The 18,799-nt window shown below is 45.4% G+C and overlaps 1 protein-coding gene across 1 annotated transcript in view; it reads left to right on the top strand.

Annotated features, from left to right (window-relative positions):
* The first annotated feature begins 50 nt into the window (after positions 1-50).
* ZNF652 (zinc finger protein 652) overlaps positions 51-18,799 on the top strand; it is a 60,922-nt gene continuing 42,173 nt past the window's right edge. Inside the window, exon 1 of the mRNA XM_058675865.1 lies at positions 51-372. The gene's annotated coding sequence lies outside the window, so the exon portion shown is untranslated. The remainder of the gene's footprint in view (positions 373-18,799) is intronic.

Raw genomic sequence — 18,799 nt, 5'->3', positions numbered from 1 at the left:
AGGAGGCGCGAGGGAACAGGACCGCGGGCGCGCGCGCGCGCTCCCGCCGCCTCCCCGCCCCCTCTCGCCCACATCCACACACGCACACCCCCTCCCCCGCCGCCCGCCCCGCCGGCCCGCTCGCCCTCGCGCGCTCGGGAGGGAGTCGCGAGACGTCGGAGCGGCGGCCACGTAGCGCTGCGGCGGCGGCGAGGGCGGCCGAGGCTGGGGCTGAGGAGCGGCCCTGAGCGAGGACGTTGGGCAGGGGGAGGGGCCGGCCCGGCTGGCGGTTGTTGCTCGAGCGCCGCGGCGACAGGCGCCCGCCGCAGGGATGTACCGCCGCGGCGGCGGTCGAGGCGGCGGTGGCGGCGGCGGCGGGGGCGGCCGGCCCGGGTGAGTAAGGAAGGGCCTCCCTCCTTCACGCACACGCCAGCGTCGCGGCGGCGCCCCGGGTGGCAAGCAGCAAGCAGCTCTGCTTCTCCACCGGGCCGGGCCGGGCCTCGCGGGCCGGCAGAGTCCTGGGCTGAGCAGCTGCGTGCTAACTAGGCCGGAGCAGCCCCCATCCGGCGGGGAGGCCCCCGGGGCGTTGCGCTTCTCTGGGCCCCGAGCTCGGGTCGGGGGGCGCTGCGCTCCTGTCCCCCTCGCCTCTCCCCGGCCGACCCGGGCTGGGCTGCAATTCTGCAGCAAGTCGGCTGGCCCCGAGGCCTGAGAGGGAGCGGGGTGGCACTGGCTAGCGGGCCGGTCCTCTTGCCCTGCAGCTGGTGGTTTTTGCACCCACTGCCTCCCCCGCCGGGGGCTTGCTTGCGAGGCTCCAACCTCCTTCCCCCCTCCCCGGGAGTATTGTGTTGGCCTGAAGAGAAAACACACTTGATGTGCATCCCAGCACTCACTCCCGGGTGGGTCGCACGGACCTTTCTGCACCCCCACCCCCACCTCCGATCCGGGCTCTGCCGTAAGAGTCTCTTAGCTATGAGACAACGAAAGCAGTGACACCCCCGTCGCAGTCTGCATGTAACACGTTCATTGTCGAGGACTGTCTTCCGTGAAAAGCACCCGTGCCCCTGCCTCGCCTCCCGAGTGTGCTTGGAGGAATTCAGAATCCATATGCTCGTCTTTACACGGGCCCGCCTTTGAGCCCATCTGGGGCGACCTCCCCCAAGGCACGCACACACTTCCTGGTCGCCCAGCAGCCCCTGTCACCGCGCATCCATTGTCAGAAGCGGCTTGTGCCAATCAAAGGAATGCGCCTGGCCTCTGGAGAAGGGTGTCTTCCGCAACCGTGTTAGCAGGATGTGCCTGCCGGCGGCTGCTCTGCTTGCTCCCCAAAGTCGTCCCCGCGTGGGTCCCTGATGTAGTGCATCAGGGCAGGTTCTCCGTGGCACCTGAGAGACGCTCCGACCCCGTGCATTTGAAACATATGGGGTGCGTGTGTGTGGGAATTCCATCCTAATTGGCGGCATGTTTGGCATCTGTGGTCGTGGCAGTGCACGGGGCCCCGTTTGGGGAAGAATGGCCGTGGATGTTACTCCAGAGGGTGGCCAGGCCTGTATTGTTGTGGAATGCTTTGTTGACAACGTGTGTGCTCAGGGTGGGGTAGGGGTGAGGAGCCGCCACTGCTGGGCTCTGTGTGAGTGTTCAGTGCCGGTGTGTGAGTGGTATCCGTGCAGGCACCCCATATATTGCGTTAAAAACTACCTTGAGTGCAACTCTGCTTATTATTACCGTCACCCCTGAGTTTTAGCGGTCCTGGAAACGCCTTCCTTCAGTGTCGCTTAACCTTTTGGGGGAGGGGTTTGCAGAAGCTTTTGGGACCCTGGATGGACTGAGACACATAATTTTTGAGTTGCAGCTGCAGGCGTCTTGAAGTTGGTCCCGGGACCTGAGGGATTAGATCTACATTGTGCAAAAGTGAAAGGAACATGCCTTCTGCGTTTGGCTTTGCTCTGCTTGCAGATTAGAGTTGTTGACCCAGAGCAATAAACAGCAAAATAGTTTATGTGCGTATCCTTGTGTTATGTTGTTTGATTACAGTGAGTTAGGTGTCTGTAAGGGATCATTTCCTCCATCTCCCTGTAAAAATGTGTGTGAGTTTTTCAGAAGAATAAAAAAAAATCTGAGAACTTTAAGTTTGGCCGGTGGATAATAATGTGTCTCTGCCACTATCTTCTAAAATGTAGCGGATGTCAGCAGCGAAGTTTGTGGCCTCTTTTATAGCAGCAGGTTGAGGGATGTCTTCTAGGAAGGCTTCGCCGTTTTCCATAGCAAAGCACCTGTCCTGTGAAGGAGTCTTTTCCAGACTTTATTAAATAGGATTGTTTGTCTGTATGTAGGGTGAAGATATCCTCCAGCTCGCCCATTTAAGAAGCCTGACTTCACTGAGGAATTTGTGTTGTTAGGAAATTTGGTCTCCATGTTTGGAATCTAGAGCCCCACCTGACCTTTGCAATCGTTCTATCAGTAATCAGGTGCTGAATGGTCAGCTATATATATATTTTTTTGTTTGTTTGTTTGTTTGTTTAAATTATTCTGGCTTTTGCCTTTTGATCATCTTTCAAACAAGGAGGTGCTTATTCCAGTTTGTGATGGTGTTGTGGGCAGTGATGTTAAATCCGCACAGAAATCAGTTCTTCAGGAGCTTGTAGTTCTAAAGAATTTCTTAAAAATTTATTTAAAAGAAAATCTTTTGAGAATTCTTTTTCCACATTTTGGTGGCAGAGGGTCATGTGAGTTCAAAGAATTTGTGTTATTGTACTTTGGGAGGTAAGGAAGCTTTGGAATCTTGCATAGAACCTGTTTCACATACTTGAAGAACAATATTCTAATAATCGGGCAGCATACCCCGAGAAGCCTGAAAGCGTGCTGAGATTGCAAATATCACATTTTTATTACCTAATATACATGCTTGAAGTGGCTTGTATTATAGGCCCTCATTTTTATTCATGTCACACCTGAAGTTTTACTATCGGAAATTATTTCCCTATACTTAAACCCCGAACCATTTCAAAGTTGCATATATGCTACTTTTTGTCTGTCAACATGGAGTAGTGACAGACCATTCCCATCTGAGGGCACAGTGTGCCTCCTCGGCTTCGTGTTGCGGAACCAGTCACTCACACCCTGTGGAGCAGCTGATCCTGTAACCACACATGGCTGTGGGAGCAGCCCTGTCCCTCCTGGACAGATTGAGAGGTTTGGAGCTGGGAAACCATTACAAAGTGGTGGAGCATGGAGGAAGGCCAGCAGCTCCCCCTCCTTAAGACCAGTAGCTGCCGCTTCACACACTTCCCCGAGGTTTCAGATCCTTAGCTCCCACCCAGGGGAAGCAGCACCTCCGCTCTGGTAGCCATGCCCTCAAGATCTGACTCATGGCACCTAGCGCTGTTTCCGTGTCTGGTGCGAGTATGGGAAGTAATCTTGTAGTGTGGTAAGAAAATACTTTTTAAGTTGGTGGGGTGTGGTGGGATGGGGGAGTGGAGTCGATTAGTAATGCTACTGATGTGATTTTGAAGGTCTTGAAGCCTATCGAAGAAGACAACGGTAACGTGAGCTGTTTAGAAAAAGGAGTCGCCCTTCTTTTCTCAGGGGTTTTAGATAATTTTACTAAAACTGTGAGTGCTCTTGAGTTTCGTTTCCCTTGTTCTAAAACAACAGTTGAGAGACAGCCAAAAAAAAAAAAAAAAGATTGTCTTCTATTTTGGACCTCCTTGTTGGGAGCGATTGGGGCTTGTACCCTGTTTTGAGGCATGGCATTTTTTTCTGCTGCTATCCTCGTTTCAGACAGTTGGAACTTGAATGTACTCTGCTTGAGGTGATCTAGTGTTGCGGTTCATGACTTTTGCTAATGGGAGATGGCTCTTTGGAACCAAGCAGAGCGAAGTTTAAATCCCAGCGCCACCATATTGTGGCTTCTGTGATTTTGAGCAGGGCACCTTGAGCTCCCTGGCCTAAGTTTTCTCATGGACAGAATGAGATTTGCTAGGAAGATTAACAATCATGTAGGCAAGCTCCCAACGCCGGTGTTGGCCTATGTTCCTATTAAGGACTCAGTAATGGTAGGAGACAGGGCCTGTTGGAATGAAACTGCAGATCATTTGGCTTAAGACAGGATTGAGAGGTCAGGTACTGCAGTCTGCATTCTTTCATTTGGGCAGATTTGAGATGAAAAAAAAAATTGCAAATATTTGACTTGGAGCCTGCCTAGGTCTTGCAGGTGCAATGTGCTTATTGGAACTTTGATTTCTTGCCCTGTGGCTGGTTGAACTTGCTGGAGACAATAAAACCTAGCTCCAAATGCTACAAATGTTCCCCACGGTCTGTGCTTGTTTTAAGCCTATTCAAAGCTTATGTGGTGAAAGGCATGGTTTAGGACATTAAGGTATCTCAATGAGTTCTGTGTCCAGAGTTGAATCACATGCAAAGCCTTGTGTAAATTTTCATGGTTAATGCAAGCCATAAAGCGCTTGGTAGAATCAGTGGAGACATCAGTTGCTTATTTTAGTTAATCTGTTTGTTTACACAGTAGTTATGTTTGATTTTTTAAAACTACTTATGGACATTTTCTTCGCATTGCTTTTCTGAGACTTCGATCATAAACTGTTATTAGAGCTGTGAGCTTAGGACCTTTTGCTTTTTTTTACTTTGGTGGGGGAGAGGAAAGATAAAGAAGATCTTTTAATCTATTCAGGTGTTATTAACTCAGCTTTAGGCCTATAGGTAGTGTATGTAGTTAGTTTATTTATTTTTAGCCAAGAACAGTTTGATAAAATGCATCCTTTTTTTGATTTTCAAAATAAAATCTAAGAAATTGAATACTTGTTTTTGAAAAGTAAATTCGGTGTGGAGGAGGCAGTGGTGGGTCAGATAATGGAGTTCCTTCTACTGCCTGGGAGACTTGGATTGACTGACCTGGGAGCTGCTGGCCTTGAAGGCATGTGAGGAGTGAACCAGCAGATGGGCTCCATTAAGCTCTCCACACCTGCTCCCTTCCCCCAAGGCCCCCCTTCTCCCTCACAAATAAATTAAGGAAAAGAATTAACTGTTATTTTTGCAGGGTAGTATTGGATAGATCTGAATCCACGAGAGTTACCTGGACGTTTTTCAGGCAGGGTAGCCGTGTCAGTGATGCCTTAGGGTTGGCTTAAAGACAATATGCTAATCCTTTCTCTTCCTTGCTAATTTCCTTCTGTCAGATTTATTCATTTATTTGAAAGGCAGAATTACAGATAAAAAGAGAGAGAAGACACTGAAAGAGAGCTATCTTCCATGCAGCTATCTTCCATGCAAATGGCTGCAACCACTGGGACTGGGCCAGGCTGAAACCAGGAGTCTCCTCCTGATCTCCCCTGTGGGTACTTGGGCCAATCTCTGCTGCTTTCCCAAGAACACTAGTAGGGAGCTGGGTTGCAAGTGGAGTAGCCAGGACACCTACTGGTGCCCAAATGGGGTGCCTGTAGGGCAGGCAGTGGCCTTATCCATGATGCCGTGGTGCTGGCCCTGAGTTTGGAGAGCTTACCCATCAAGTAATCAGTAGCTAATGTTGAATTGTTGATAAGAAGATATTGGCTTGCCATAGATTTTGCAGTATATCTGAAAAAGTTCAATTGACCAGAGTGTGCAATAGTAAAAGCTCTGATGTATGTAACAAACAAAAATTTAAGTAATTTAAATTAAGATTTTGTTCTCAACGATCATGCATTTTTCTGAGTAAACTTTTATTGTTTTTCCTGGGTTACTAAAGTCATATGGCCTAGTTGACAGGTGGGGGATGACTGGGTCTTTTTGTGGCCGTGAAATCATTTGCTCTGTCCCTACCACGGCAGTCCTAAGCAGGAGTGGAAATTCAGTACATGTATAGCAGGCTAATTTTTAAGTTGATAATTTAGCATGGCCTGTGAATGGTGTTATAAATATCCAAATGGCCCTTGGCAGTAAAACTGTTCCCCACCCCTAGCAGAGAGCCGGTTGGCTCGCCAGTTTTTTTGACAAAACCAATGAGTATGTGGTGAGAAGGGACTGTTGATGGAGAACAGAGGTGGAAAAGAATGTCTCTATATTCCGGCTTCTTAGTCGCGGCTGTTTGTGCACCAGCAGAGGGCATGACTCTTGCCAGGTTAAACAAGGAGACACAGTGTAGGCTGATTTTGTTGTTAATACGTTTATGCTTTTCAGCTTTGAAACCTTGATTCTGTTTTTGGGATTCAGTGGGACAGAGCTTCTTATATTGTGTGACCTACAAAATGAGCAGACTTAGCCAGCATAACGAGGCCATGATGAATTGTTTTATTAGTGACCTTTGAACACTGAAACGTGAAGAAGTTGTGTTTCAGAGAGGAGAGTTTGTGATTTCAGTTTTCTGAGAAAATCTTTCTAATACTGTGACAGGGACAGTCAGGGACTTTGCCTGTGTTAAAATATTGTTAGAGTTGGAGTTCAGTGTTACCTCCCTGAAAGCTCTTCATGCTAGGGAGTCCAACATTTTTCCTTTTAGTATATAGTCAAATAAATAAAAAATACATATATATATATATTTGTAAGTAAAGAGGAGAGGGCTTCCTTACACTGGTGCACTTCCCAAATGTCTTCAGTGGCCCCGGTGTGCCAGATCAGTGCCAGGAGCCAGGATCTCCAGCCAGGTCTCCACGTGGGTGCACCCTCTAATATGCCTGGGAAAGCATATTTCCCAGGCATATTAGTAAGCAGCTGGATAGGAAGTGGAGCAGCTGGGACTCAGTCCATACTGGGATGCTGCATTGCAGAAGGCAGTTTAACCTGTTGCGCCTTAGCACCAGCTCCTAAGATTAAAATTAACTCAGCAGAACTTTGGAAATAGTAGTTACGCTGATGTAAATATTATGTAGAGTAAATATTACGCAGAGTAAATATTATGTAGCTGCCAAAAAGAAAGAGGAAATATATATTGCTATGGAAAGAAATCTGTAATCTGTGGTGTGAATGAAGAAGGAGCAGGACAGTGTTCAGAATGTGCTGCTGTCTGTGTGGTAAGAGAGTGGCTACGACTATGAGGTTATTAGCTCCATGAGAAGCTTGTAATGTAGGTTGTTTCTTGAGGGCTGAACTGAATGACTGGAAAGCTAGACAGTAGGTACTTTGCTATATATATGTATGTATGTATGTATTTTTAAAAGTAAATTTCTGATTAATGTACAAATAGAAACACAGGGAAGTCCTAGGTGCGCAGGTCAGTGAGGTCTTGTCATCAGCACCTAGCACAGGAAAGAGATTTCTTAGCCTCCCAGAAGCTTCTCGGCTCCTTTCTCTGTTAACTGCTCTGCCAGAGGGTTCTGCTGGCCTGAGTTCTGCCATCACAGAATAGTTTTTCCTGCTCCATGGAACTTCATAGAAGTGAACTGCTGTATGTACTTGTTTGTATCTGGCCTTATAAGCTCAGAAGTATGTCTGTCAGACTCCCCCTATAGTGTGTCAGTGTAGTTTATTCTCCTACACAAACAACATTGGTAGTTTTTCACAAACCCATTCATATGCATGTTTTATAATTTTTACTTTTGAATTGGCCATTCTGCCATTGGTGGAAATTGGGGCTATTTCTCATTTTTGGCTATGAATAATATTGCTATGATCACATATATTCTTAAAAATTTGACAAATGTGAACATGTATCTATTAATAAAAAAAAAAATCAGTGTTTCGGGCCCAGCGCAATAGCATAGTGGTTAGAGTCCTCGCCTTGCACACGCTGGGATCCCATATGGGCACCAGTTCTCATCCCAGCGGCCCCACTTCCCATCCATCCAGCTCCCTGCTTGTAGCCTGGGACAGCAGTGGAGGACGGCCTAAAGCCTTGGGACCCTGCACCCGCGTGGGAGACCTGGAGGAGGCTCTGGGCTCCTGGCTTTGGATTGGCACAGCTCCAGCCACTGAGGCCACTTGGGGAGTGAGTCAGTGGATGGAAGATCATCTTCTCTGTCTGTCCTCCTCTCTGTATATCTGACTTTATAATAAAAATAAATAAAGTTAAAAAAAAATAAAGAAAATAATAAAATTTCTTTAAAACTATTATAAATATAATAAGGTATTTATAACTGCTAAATAGGTTTTTTTCTTATCTTTCCTTCTTTTCTAAGTATTAAAAATATTTAATACAAGTTTTACAAATGCCATGTAGTTCAATCTTCTGGAACCCCAAGTTTTGAAAAAAATAAATATTAGCATGAAAAATTTAGTTAAACTTGTCTTGAATACTTTGGAGTTTGGTAGACTTGTCACCTAGTTGATTACTAGGATGCAATAGAGGCATTCCCTCTGCTCACTGCACAAACCTCATTGTCTCCAGTAAAAACTGCATGTGATCAAGAGTTTCGCTTTATTGGTAGTAATGCAATCCATCCCGTACTTTCTGTTGCCCAAACACGGAGATAACATTTAATGCATAAATCTGTAAAGCAGTGGTTCTCAGCCACAGGCCCTCTTGCCTCTGGAGGACGTGTGGCAGTGCCTGGAAAGGTTTTTGGCTGGCGGGAGATGGGAGTGTGCTGCTGGTGTCCAGGGACAGCCCACAGTGCCCAGCACAGCCCCGCCACAAGGGAGTATCTGAGATGTCTCCAGTGCTGAGCTGAAGCAGTAGCGCGCCGTGCCGGTGTTACTGCCAGGTAACGGGGCTGCCCTGATTTTGTTAGCATTAGTGACACTTCCTGATCTGCTTCTGAGAAGAAATAGATTAGGTAGTTTTCTAAATCCTTATACAGCTGAGTATCTTTATTTTTTTAAATAGGCTATTTATAATCTCCTGGCATATAAGCCAGATTCTTTTGAAATACAGCTGTGATTCAAAAGGTTATTCGCAAAGAAAAAAGTCTAAAAAAGTCTCTATGCATATTTACACAGCAAAGGTGTAGAGCTATAACTTCTTCAAGAACAGAAGAAAATTTGTTTCTGTTTCTAATCTATATCCTGGAGAAAAATATATGGTTATTTGACATATAATTTTTAAAAAGTCTTATATAGTTTGGTAAATTGAAAAAAATATTCTCAAATGAGAAAATTATGGATTATGTATTCATGCATAGCAGGAAAAATAAACTTATCTAATTTCAGGTGGCAAGTTTCTTCCTGTTAGGCTGTGGCATAGAAGTAAACATGCATGCATCTATTTCATCTTGTCAGATGCTAAAGTCAGGGCCCAAAAGCTCATTTGCTCTGCCTTCCAGTCTCCCCTGAATGCTTTCCTTACCTCTCATAAGAAGCTAAATACTTTTGGGCCCAGTGCAGTGGCCTAGCAGCTAAAGTCCTGACTTTGAACACACCAGAGTCCCATATGGGCGCCGGTTCTAATCCTGGCAGCCCTGCTTCCCATCCAGCTCCCTGCTTGTGGCCTGGGAAAGCAGTCGAGGACGTCCCAAAACCTTGGAACCCTGCACCCGTGTGGGAGACCTGGAAGAACTCCTGGCTCCTGGCTTCGGATCGGCACAACACTGGCCGTTGTGGTCACTTGGGGAGTGAATCATCAGACAGAAGATCTTCCTCTTTGTCTCTCCTCCAATCTGTACATTTGACTTTGTAATAAAAATAAATCAATCTTTTAAAAAAAATGAAGTTAGATAACTTTATTTCTTTAAGAGTGCTCCACGGGCCTCCAGGAGTCCTGCCACGGACACCAACTGCTGCAGAGTTGGATTGTTCTCAGTTGAGAAGGGTTGTTGATTTAATTCCCTCCAGTGGTATTTCTCAAACCTTCTGACCTTGATTCCCGGTGAGGAGCAGTACCTGCGTGCCTACACCTATCCACTCCTGTCCGCACCCACACCTGAAGCAAAAGCTGCATGAAGCAGCAGCCGCCTTTACTGTAGTCTGTTCGTTTTTATTCTGAGTTCTACTCGATTCAGAAACACTGAGTTAAGGCAGGCAGTTTGAAAAACTGCTGCTCATGTGTTTTGTTGGACTATATTGCTGTAAATAAGCTGTGTGGATCAAACGAAGTGGAGGGTAGTGGTAAAGGCAGTGCTTAGGGTAGGGATGTAAAGGAGACGGCTGGCAAGTGTGGTGTGAAGAAGATGGTTGTGTTTGTCATCCTCAAACAGCTGAACAGCTGGAAAGGGTGACGGTTGGATCTCGTTTTGCCTGGCATTTAAAGCTGTAGTCTTCCAAGAGGTAGGATACCTACTACTGCTTAACACACATATCTGCAAACAGTTAACTGTTCATTATGTTAGGTAGGATGAAGGGGGCTAATGAATATGTAGAACGAGTTTTTTTTTTTGCAACTCAGTAGTGTGATCTTTTCACCTAGGGCCTGGTTAAAACAATAATTTACATATATATAAAAATAATTTATATGTATAGAGCAATTACAGAAGAAAAATGCTGCAGGAACTCAGGGTGGATGTTTACCTCGGGGTGAAGTCAGAGTGTGGCCTTGGACTGCCTTTCAGAGAGAGTTGAAAAGCAGAGATCAAAACCGGGTCCCCTGGAAGGCCCAGCCTCCTGGTTTTGGCTGGAATTGCTTTTCCTTTCTGCAACCAGATTTGAGTCTACCATGTGTACACGCCTGTATCACGTAGCAAGTCTTTGCCACTTACTCACGCCATAACCCTTTGAGTAGATGTTATCATCCTTATTTTGCCAGCAGGAAAACTGAGACCAAGCTGAATGTGTTCTTTTCTTGGCATGAAGATTTTTTTTAAAAGAAAAGGCACTTTAATTTACTTGACTAATTGGAAAATTTATTTTAAAAAGAATTAAGAATCTGGGCCCGGCGGCATGGCCTAGTGGCTAAAGTCCTCGCCTTGAAAGCCCCGGGATCCCATATGGGCACCGGTTCTAATCCCGGCAGCTCCACTTCCCATCCAGCTCCCTGCCTGTGGCCTGGGAAACCAGTCGAGGACGGCCCAAAGCTTTGGGACACTGCACCCGTGTGGGAGACCCGGAAGAGGTTCCAGGTTCCCGGCTTCGGATCGGCACGTATCGGCCCATTGCGGCTCACTTGGGGAGTGAATCATCAGACGGAAGATCTTCCTCTCTGTCTCTCCTCCTCTCTGTATATCTGGCTGTAATACAATGAATAAATCTTTAAAAAAAAAAAAAAGAATTAAGAATCTTAAGTGTCTTCTGGCTTGTAGAAACAAGAAACTTAAAATTACTGTACAGTAAAATTGGTGTTTTGATGTACACGCACGTCTGTGGCTGTCTGTCCGTGTTTAGAGCTGTGTAGCCACCATCACAATCAGGATCCAGAACAGTTCCACACCCCAAAAGCCTCCTCCTACTGTCCCTCTGTCCCTTTGCATTCTTGCCATCCCTCCTGCCCTGCCTCCACCTCCCACCCCATGGGTCTATTGTCTGTCAACTGTGGTTTGGTCTTCGGAGATATGCGAACTGGGGCACCATAGTGTGCAACTTTTGGAGACTGGTTGCTGTCACTCAGAATAGAGCTGGTTTTTGTGGGTGTCAACAGTTTGTTGCTTTTTGTTGCCAAGTAATAACACTCCCCGGTACAGATGCACACTGGCTGTTTTGATTACTTTCCATCATTGGGGGTTATGACTGAGTGGCTGTCAACATTGTTGGGCAGGTTTCTGAGTGAATGTAAGTTTCTGTTTCTTGACGGTAAATATTTAGAAGCAAGATTGCTGGGTAACTTGGCATGGATGTTTAACTTCCGAAGAAACACCTGGGGAGGGCACGGTGGTGCAGTAGGCTAATACTTCCTTTAGTGCCGGCACCACATAGAGTTCTTGTCCCAGCTGCTCCCCTTCTGTTCCAGCTCCCTGCTTATGGCCTGGGAAGGCAGCAGAGGATGGCATAGGTCCTTGAGCTCCTGCACCCACTTGAGATATCTGGAAGAAGCTCCTAGCTCCAGGCTTTGGATCTGCTCAGCCTTGGATGATGTGGCCACTTGGGGAGTGAACCAGTGGATTGAAGACCTGCTCTTTGTCTCTCCTTCTCTCTGTAAAATCTAACTTTTAAATAAAAATAAATACATTGATCCAAAAAATTGCAATGAAAAAAACTCCCAAGCCATTGTCCAGAGTGGGTGTATTGTTCTGTGTCCTTATTAAAAATATATGGGGCCATCTTAGTAGCTCAACTTGCTAATCTTCTAGGCGTTTGCATTCTATATGGGTGCCAACTTGTGTCCTGGCTGCTCCACTTTTCATCCAGCTCTCTGCTTATAGCCTGGGAAAGCAGTGGAGGGTGGCCCAAAGTCTTGCACCCATGTGGGAGGTCTGAGACAAGCTCCTGAATTCTGGCTTTGAATCAGCTTACCTCTAGCCATTGCAGCCAGTTAGGGAGTGAACCAGCAGATGGAAGATCTTTCTCTCTGTCTTTCCTTCTCTCTGTAAATCTGCCTTTTCTGTAAGAATAAATAAATCTTTAAAAGCCTATGCATGAATTTCTAAAATTTTTATTCCAATATAAACGTACATCTTTTAATTACATTTTCTACAAACTTTATGAAGTCCCTACATAGCAAACATTTAGCCATTTGTCATGAATGAATGCCATTTAAAAATATATATCTACATTTTGTTGCTGTCCTTTCCTTATTTGAGTGTGATTATTTCTAAGATAGCATCAAAGAAAAATTAACTTTCCTATTTTTTTCAAAACATATATATCTATTTTAAAAACTGGTTTGGAGTGGGCTTTGGCACAGCAGTTTCAGTGCTGGTTGGAGTGCCCACGTTGCATATCAGAGGGCCAGGTATGAATGCCCGCTCCTCTGCTTCCCATCAGCTTCCTGGTTATATGCACCTTGAGACAGCAGGTGATGGCTCAACTACTTGGGTCCCTGACAACCAAACAGGAGACCCAGATTTGGGATCTTGGCTTTAGCCTGCCCCAGACCTCACTTTCGGTAGATATTTGGTGTGTAACTCAGAAGGTGGCAATCTTTCTCTGCCTTTCAGATGAAAGGGAATAAATTTTAAAAATTCAAAAGTATTTGAGGATTACAGGAAAATATGAAAAAAGTATCTTTTTACACCCTTACTGCTATTCATGTATATTCTTGGTCTTGCATCATGAGCTTACATGATCCCTTTCTCGCATATTTTTAAGATTTATTTTTATTGGAAAGTCGGATTTATAGAGAAAGATCTTCTGTCGGCTGGTTCACTCCCCAAGTGCCCACAACAGCCGGAGCTGAGCAAATCCGAAGCCAGGAGCCAGGAGCTTCTTCCTAGTCTCCCACATGGGCACAGGGTTCTAAGGCTTTGGGCTGTTCTTGACTGCTTTCCTAGGCCACAAGCAGGGAGCTGGATGAGAAGTGGGGCTGCCGGGACACAAACTGGAGTTCCTATGGGATCCTGGTGCTTGCAAGGCAAGGATTTAGCCATTGAGCTGTTGCGCCAGATCCAGTGAGATTCTTTTTAGAGCTATTTTTGTATTTTTGAATTTGATATTTTTAAGCTTTCTCAGGTTTGCTTGATAAAGACTATCAGTTAGAAATGGGCTTGGTTTTTTTCACCTGAATCTACATATGAACTTGTGTAAATATGTTTTCTGACATAAGTCTCCAGCTGGCTAATGCGCAAATAACCTGACTGACTCCTGACATTAACTGGTGAGGCTGACTTAGCTCAAAGCACTATGGGAATATGGTAAAAGCATCTTCAAGCAGTTCAGCACTCTTGTAAGATACACATATTTTTGGACCCAAGCATGGAAGATTTCACTAGATGATGATGCCGTAAGTATTGAAAGATGTGTATGCAAGGACATCACATTTATTTATTATAGCAAAAATAACTTAGGTCTGGCCTGTGCTAGCCTAGTGGCCAAAGTCCTTGCCTTACACGTACTGAGATCCCATATGGATGCTGGTTCTAATCCCGGCTGCTCCACTTCCCATCCAGCTCCCTGCCTGTGGCCTGGGATAACAGTTGAGGACAGCCCAAAGCTTTGGGACACTACATGCACATGGGAGACCATGAAGAAGCTCCAGCATCCTGGCTCTGGAATGGCTCAGATCAGCTCAGCTCTGCTCAGCTCTGGCCGCTTGGGGCATAAACCAGCGGAAGGAAGATCCTTCTCTTTGTCTCTCCTTCTCTCTGTAAATCTGCTTTTCCAATAAAAATAAGTAAATCTTAAAAGAAATACCTTGAGGGCCTGGCATTTGTGGCATTGATAAGTTGCAAAGAATACTTGTGTATCTCTCGCTTCACTTCCCTACTGATTTAAATCTTACATAACCATGATATGTTTTTCAAGACCAAGAATCTATCATTAGTTTATTATCACCAGCTAAACTGCAATTGAGATTTCACTAGTTTTTCCACAGATAATCCATTTCCTGTTTAGAAAAATTCTATACTTCAGCTTGACTGTCTGTTCATAGATAAGTTAGTTTTCATCAAAGCGTATGTTGTACATATGTATGTGTGTGCTGTGTATAATGTGTCTGGTCTTTGTATTGAAGCGAATGTTTCCTTTGACATAATGACTTAGAAGGTTATCTTGAGACTTACAGGCAGTCTGTCGTGGGCCATTTTCATGTGGGACTTACTGAGGAACTGTCTGAGCCTTCTTGTGTTTCGTACAGAAACAGGCTTTATACCATTGATGTGTGCAGTGCTTGCACAGTAGTGGGACCCTCTTCAGGATGATGGTGAGCCCCTGTGTCCAGGAGCACATGGACAGTAGCCAATTTCATTTGATTAAGAAAGAAACTGTTCATGGAGACTGGTAGCCAGGAGTCTCCTACACGTGATGGTTTGACTATTAAGAACTTGAAGTATGTGGCTGATGGTGTGGGATGTTAGATAAAGCCTTCTTCTGCTGAACCTTCTTCTGCTGCCTTCCAGACATATTAGCAGGGATCTGGATTGGAAGTGCAGTTGACAGGGCTCAAGAAAGTGCTCAGGTGGAATGCCATCGTTTCAGGCAGCAGTTTAGCTCTTTGTGCCACAATGCCAGTCCCTCCCTATATTGATTTAAACCATTCCTTGCAACAGTTTATTTTATGGTAACGGAGGAAGGGATTGGCAAAATCAGGTAGATGGGGCTTTTGAAAAAACAGCTTTCCAGAGCAGCATGTGGCTTAATGGCTTAAGCCTCTGTGATGTTATCACCCCGTATGGGCACTGGTTTAATTTCTGTCTGCTGCACTTCTGATACAGCTTCTCACCAGTGTACCTGGGAAAGCAGCAGATGGCTCAAGTTCTTGGCCCCTGCACCAGTGCGAGAGACCCAGATAAAATTCCTGGCCCTCACTCTTAGGACTATTCTGAGTCTGGACATTGCAGCCAATTTGGGAATGAACCAGCAGATGGTAGAGCTCCAGCTCTGTCTTTGCTCCATTCTCTACAATTTATCTTATCAAATTAAAAAAAAAAAGTAATTTGGGGCCAGGTGTGATGGCTCAATGGCTAAATCCTCACCTTGCAAGTGTCAGGATCCCATATAGTCACCAGTGTGTGTCTTGGCTGCTCCACTTCCCATCCAGCTCTCTGCTTGTGACCTGGGAAAGCAGTCGAGGATGGCCCAAAGCCTTAGGACCCTGTACCCACGTGGGAGACCTGGAAGAGCTCCTGGCTCCTGGCTTAGGATCAAGCTCAGTTCTGGCTGTTGTGGCCATTTGGGGTGTGAACCAGCAGATGGAAGATCTTTGTCTCTTTTCTCTGTAAAATCTGACCTCCAATTCCAGTAAAGGTAAATCTTTAAAAAATAAATAAATAAAAACTTTTTAAAAATTCAGTTTTCCTCCCAACTTAGGGGAACTTAAAAATTCCTTTCATTAGGATACCATGATTTTAGGGGCCTGGTGTGGTAACCTAGCAGCTAAAGTCTTCGCCCTAAATGTGTCGGGATCCCATATGGACGTTGGTCCTAATTCCAGCAGCCCTGCTTCCCATCCAGCTTCCTGCTTGTGGCCTGGGAAAGCAGTTGAGGATGGCCCAAAGCCTTGGGATCCTGCACCCGCATGGGAGACCCTGGAGAGGCTCCAGGATCCTGGCTTTGGATTAGCTCAGCTCAGGCCGCTGTAGCTGCTTGGGGAGTGAATCATCTGACTGAAGATCTTCACCTCTGTCTCTCCACCTATCTGTACATCTGCCTTCCCAATAAAAATAAATAAATCTTTAAAAAAATTTTTAAAGGAGGACAAAGTACTCTTTTTTAAAAGATTTATTTATTTTTATTACAAAGTTAGATATATATAGAGAGGAGGAGAGACAGAAATATCTTCCATCTGATGATTCCCTCCCCAAGTGACCGCAATGGCCGGTGCTGTGCTGATCCGAAGCCAGGAGCCAGGAGCTCTTCCAGGTCTCCTACACGGGTGCAGGATTCCAAGGCTTTAGACTGTCCTCGACTACTTTCCTAGGCCACAGTCAGGGAGCTTGATGGGAAGTGGGAATGCCGGGATTAGAACTGGGGACCATATGGGATCCTTTTTCTCTTCAAGGCGAGGACTTTAGCCGCTAGGCAACTGGCCTGAAAAAGTACTCTTAAGCATGCTAGTAAACAAAGTGTGTTAGTAACCTGGTATTCCATGAAAAACATAGTGAATTGCAAGTGTATCTTCCTTTCACAGAGGCGAAGGAGGAGGAGTTAATTGCTTCCTCACCTGCATTGCTTGAACTAATGTGCTAATTAAACCTGTCCTGAACTTGCATGTGTCTAGGGAGCCCAATGTGAAGACCATCACATTAGGTGCCACAGGGTAGGGTAGATTTATTTTCCTCCAAAAACTGGTAGTGGGTGCAGATTAAATTTATTTATTGGTAGACAGTTACCTAAGCCAGTGCCTTAGGTGAGCTACCCTCTGTTACAGATAGGAGAAGGAGAAAGGTCTTCTGACCAGACGTCAGGAAAAGCTTCAAGGGGGAATTGAAGCAAGGACTTGGAAGATGATCAAGATTTTATTATAGTGTTGGAGGGTGAAGAGGAATATTCTGATCAGGAAAGAGGAGATGGTAAAAGTCTACATGAATTTGATGATTAGCATGAGGATGCTAGTTTGGGGCAGGGGAAGGGGCCATGAGTGGAAAAGCCCCATGGACTTTCATCCAAGGTAGATACGGGCTTTTGTATTCTTTTTGGATGAGTTTTTTTTTTTTTTTTTTTTTTTTTTTTTTTTACCAAGGCTGCAGAAACCAGTGAAAGTTTTGTAGCTAGGGAGTTATATAATCCAAATTCTTTAGGAAAATTTATTTTAGAAGCTCTCTTTGTACGGTGTTTGAAAGAGAGAGACAAAAAGGCTATTGTAACAGTCTATGAGGAGATTAGGTCCTAAGCCGGGGTGTTGTGTGAGCATTTGGAATAGACAGGACAGCTTCAAGCAAGGGAACTTACTGGTTCAATATGTGTTGGGGAAAGGCAGAGAGAGTGGCCAAAGATGAGCCACTCAAAAGTTTAACTGCTTCGTTTGCATCTCCCATAGACTTGACCAGACCAGTAGCATCTGTCTGTAGCTCTTTCAAATAAATAAATAAAGAGGGAGAGACAGAGACAAAAAGATCTTCTACCTGCTGGTTCACTGCCCAGATGGTCTCAACAGCTGGGGCTGGTCCAGGACAAAGCAGGAGCTTCATCTTGGTCTCCCTGTGGTTGGCAGGGGCCTAAGAGTGTGGGCCATCTCCTGCTCGCTTTCCAGGTGCATTAGCAGAGAACTGGATTGGAAGTGTGGCAGCCAGGACTCAGACTGGCACCCAGATGGGATGCTGGCATTGCAGGCAGTGGCTTTATCTGCCATGCCACAGCGTTGGCCCCACGAGTAGCATCTTAAAATGGAGTGAAAGTATGCTGCATTCTTATTTTGGAGACAATGAAATTGCAATGTATTTACTTGGAATATGTATCCATTTGTTTATATGAAAGGTAGAGTTATAGAGATAGGAAGAAGGAGAGAGAGAGAGCGAGATCTTCTCTCTACTGATTTATTCTCCAGATTGCTACAAGGACTGGTGATGAATGAGGCTGAAGACAGGGGTCAGGAGCTTCATCTGAGTTTCCCAAATGGGTATAGGGACCCAAGCACTTGGGCTATCCTCCACCACTTCTCCCAGGCTGTGATTAAGGAGCTAGATTGAAGTGAAGCAGCCAAGACATGAACACATTTGGCATGTGAGGATTGCAGGTGGCAGCTTTATCCAACACACTATAATGTTAGCCAGCCCTCTTACCTCTGAGTTTTTTTTAAAGGTTTATTTATTTTTATTGGAAAGTCAGATATATACAGAGAGGAAGACGTTCTGTCCGATGATTCACTCCCCAAGTGACCACAACGGCCGTACTAAACCGATCCGAAGCCAGGAGCCAGGAACTTCTTCCGGGTCTCCCATGCCGGTGCAGGGTCCCAAGGGTTTGGCCCATTCTCAGCTGCTTTCCCATGCTGCAAGCAAGGAGCTGGATGGGAAGTGGGGATGTCAGGATTAGAACCAGCGCCCATATGGGATCCTGGTGCGTTCAAGGCGAGGACTTTAGCCACTAAGCAGTGGCGCTGGGCCCACCTCTGAGTTTAAAAAATTTTATTTCCATTTCATTTGAAAGGCAGAGAATATGAATGAATCATATTAACAGCAAACAACTGGACTGTTAAAGTTAGCACTCAGAATTAGGTTTTGACCTTGTGGATACTAACTACTGCTATATACCGAGCAATGTTTAAAAAAAAATTTAAGATAGAATAGACTGAACCAGCCTTTTAAGTAGTTGATGATAATACCGACAGGGTTTTAGATCCATGTTACTCAAGTATACAGCCAGTGTTTTACCACCAGGAGTTTGGTAATAAGTAGTTTTACATTGCTTCTGCTGATGTACTACACGCTGTATTCTGCCATCTTGGGAGGGAGTGATGGGAGGAGAGAGATAGCAATACTGTTGGAACCGGGCCAGGCTG

Source organism: Ochotona princeps, chromosome 17, assembly GCF_030435755.1.
Source record: "Ochotona princeps isolate mOchPri1 chromosome 17, mOchPri1.hap1, whole genome shotgun sequence".
NCBI classification, from domain to species: domain Eukaryota; kingdom Metazoa; phylum Chordata; class Mammalia; order Lagomorpha; family Ochotonidae; genus Ochotona; species Ochotona princeps.
The sequence above is the reverse complement of the archived record's forward strand: the minus strand, read 5'-3'. Positions and strand labels throughout refer to the sequence as shown.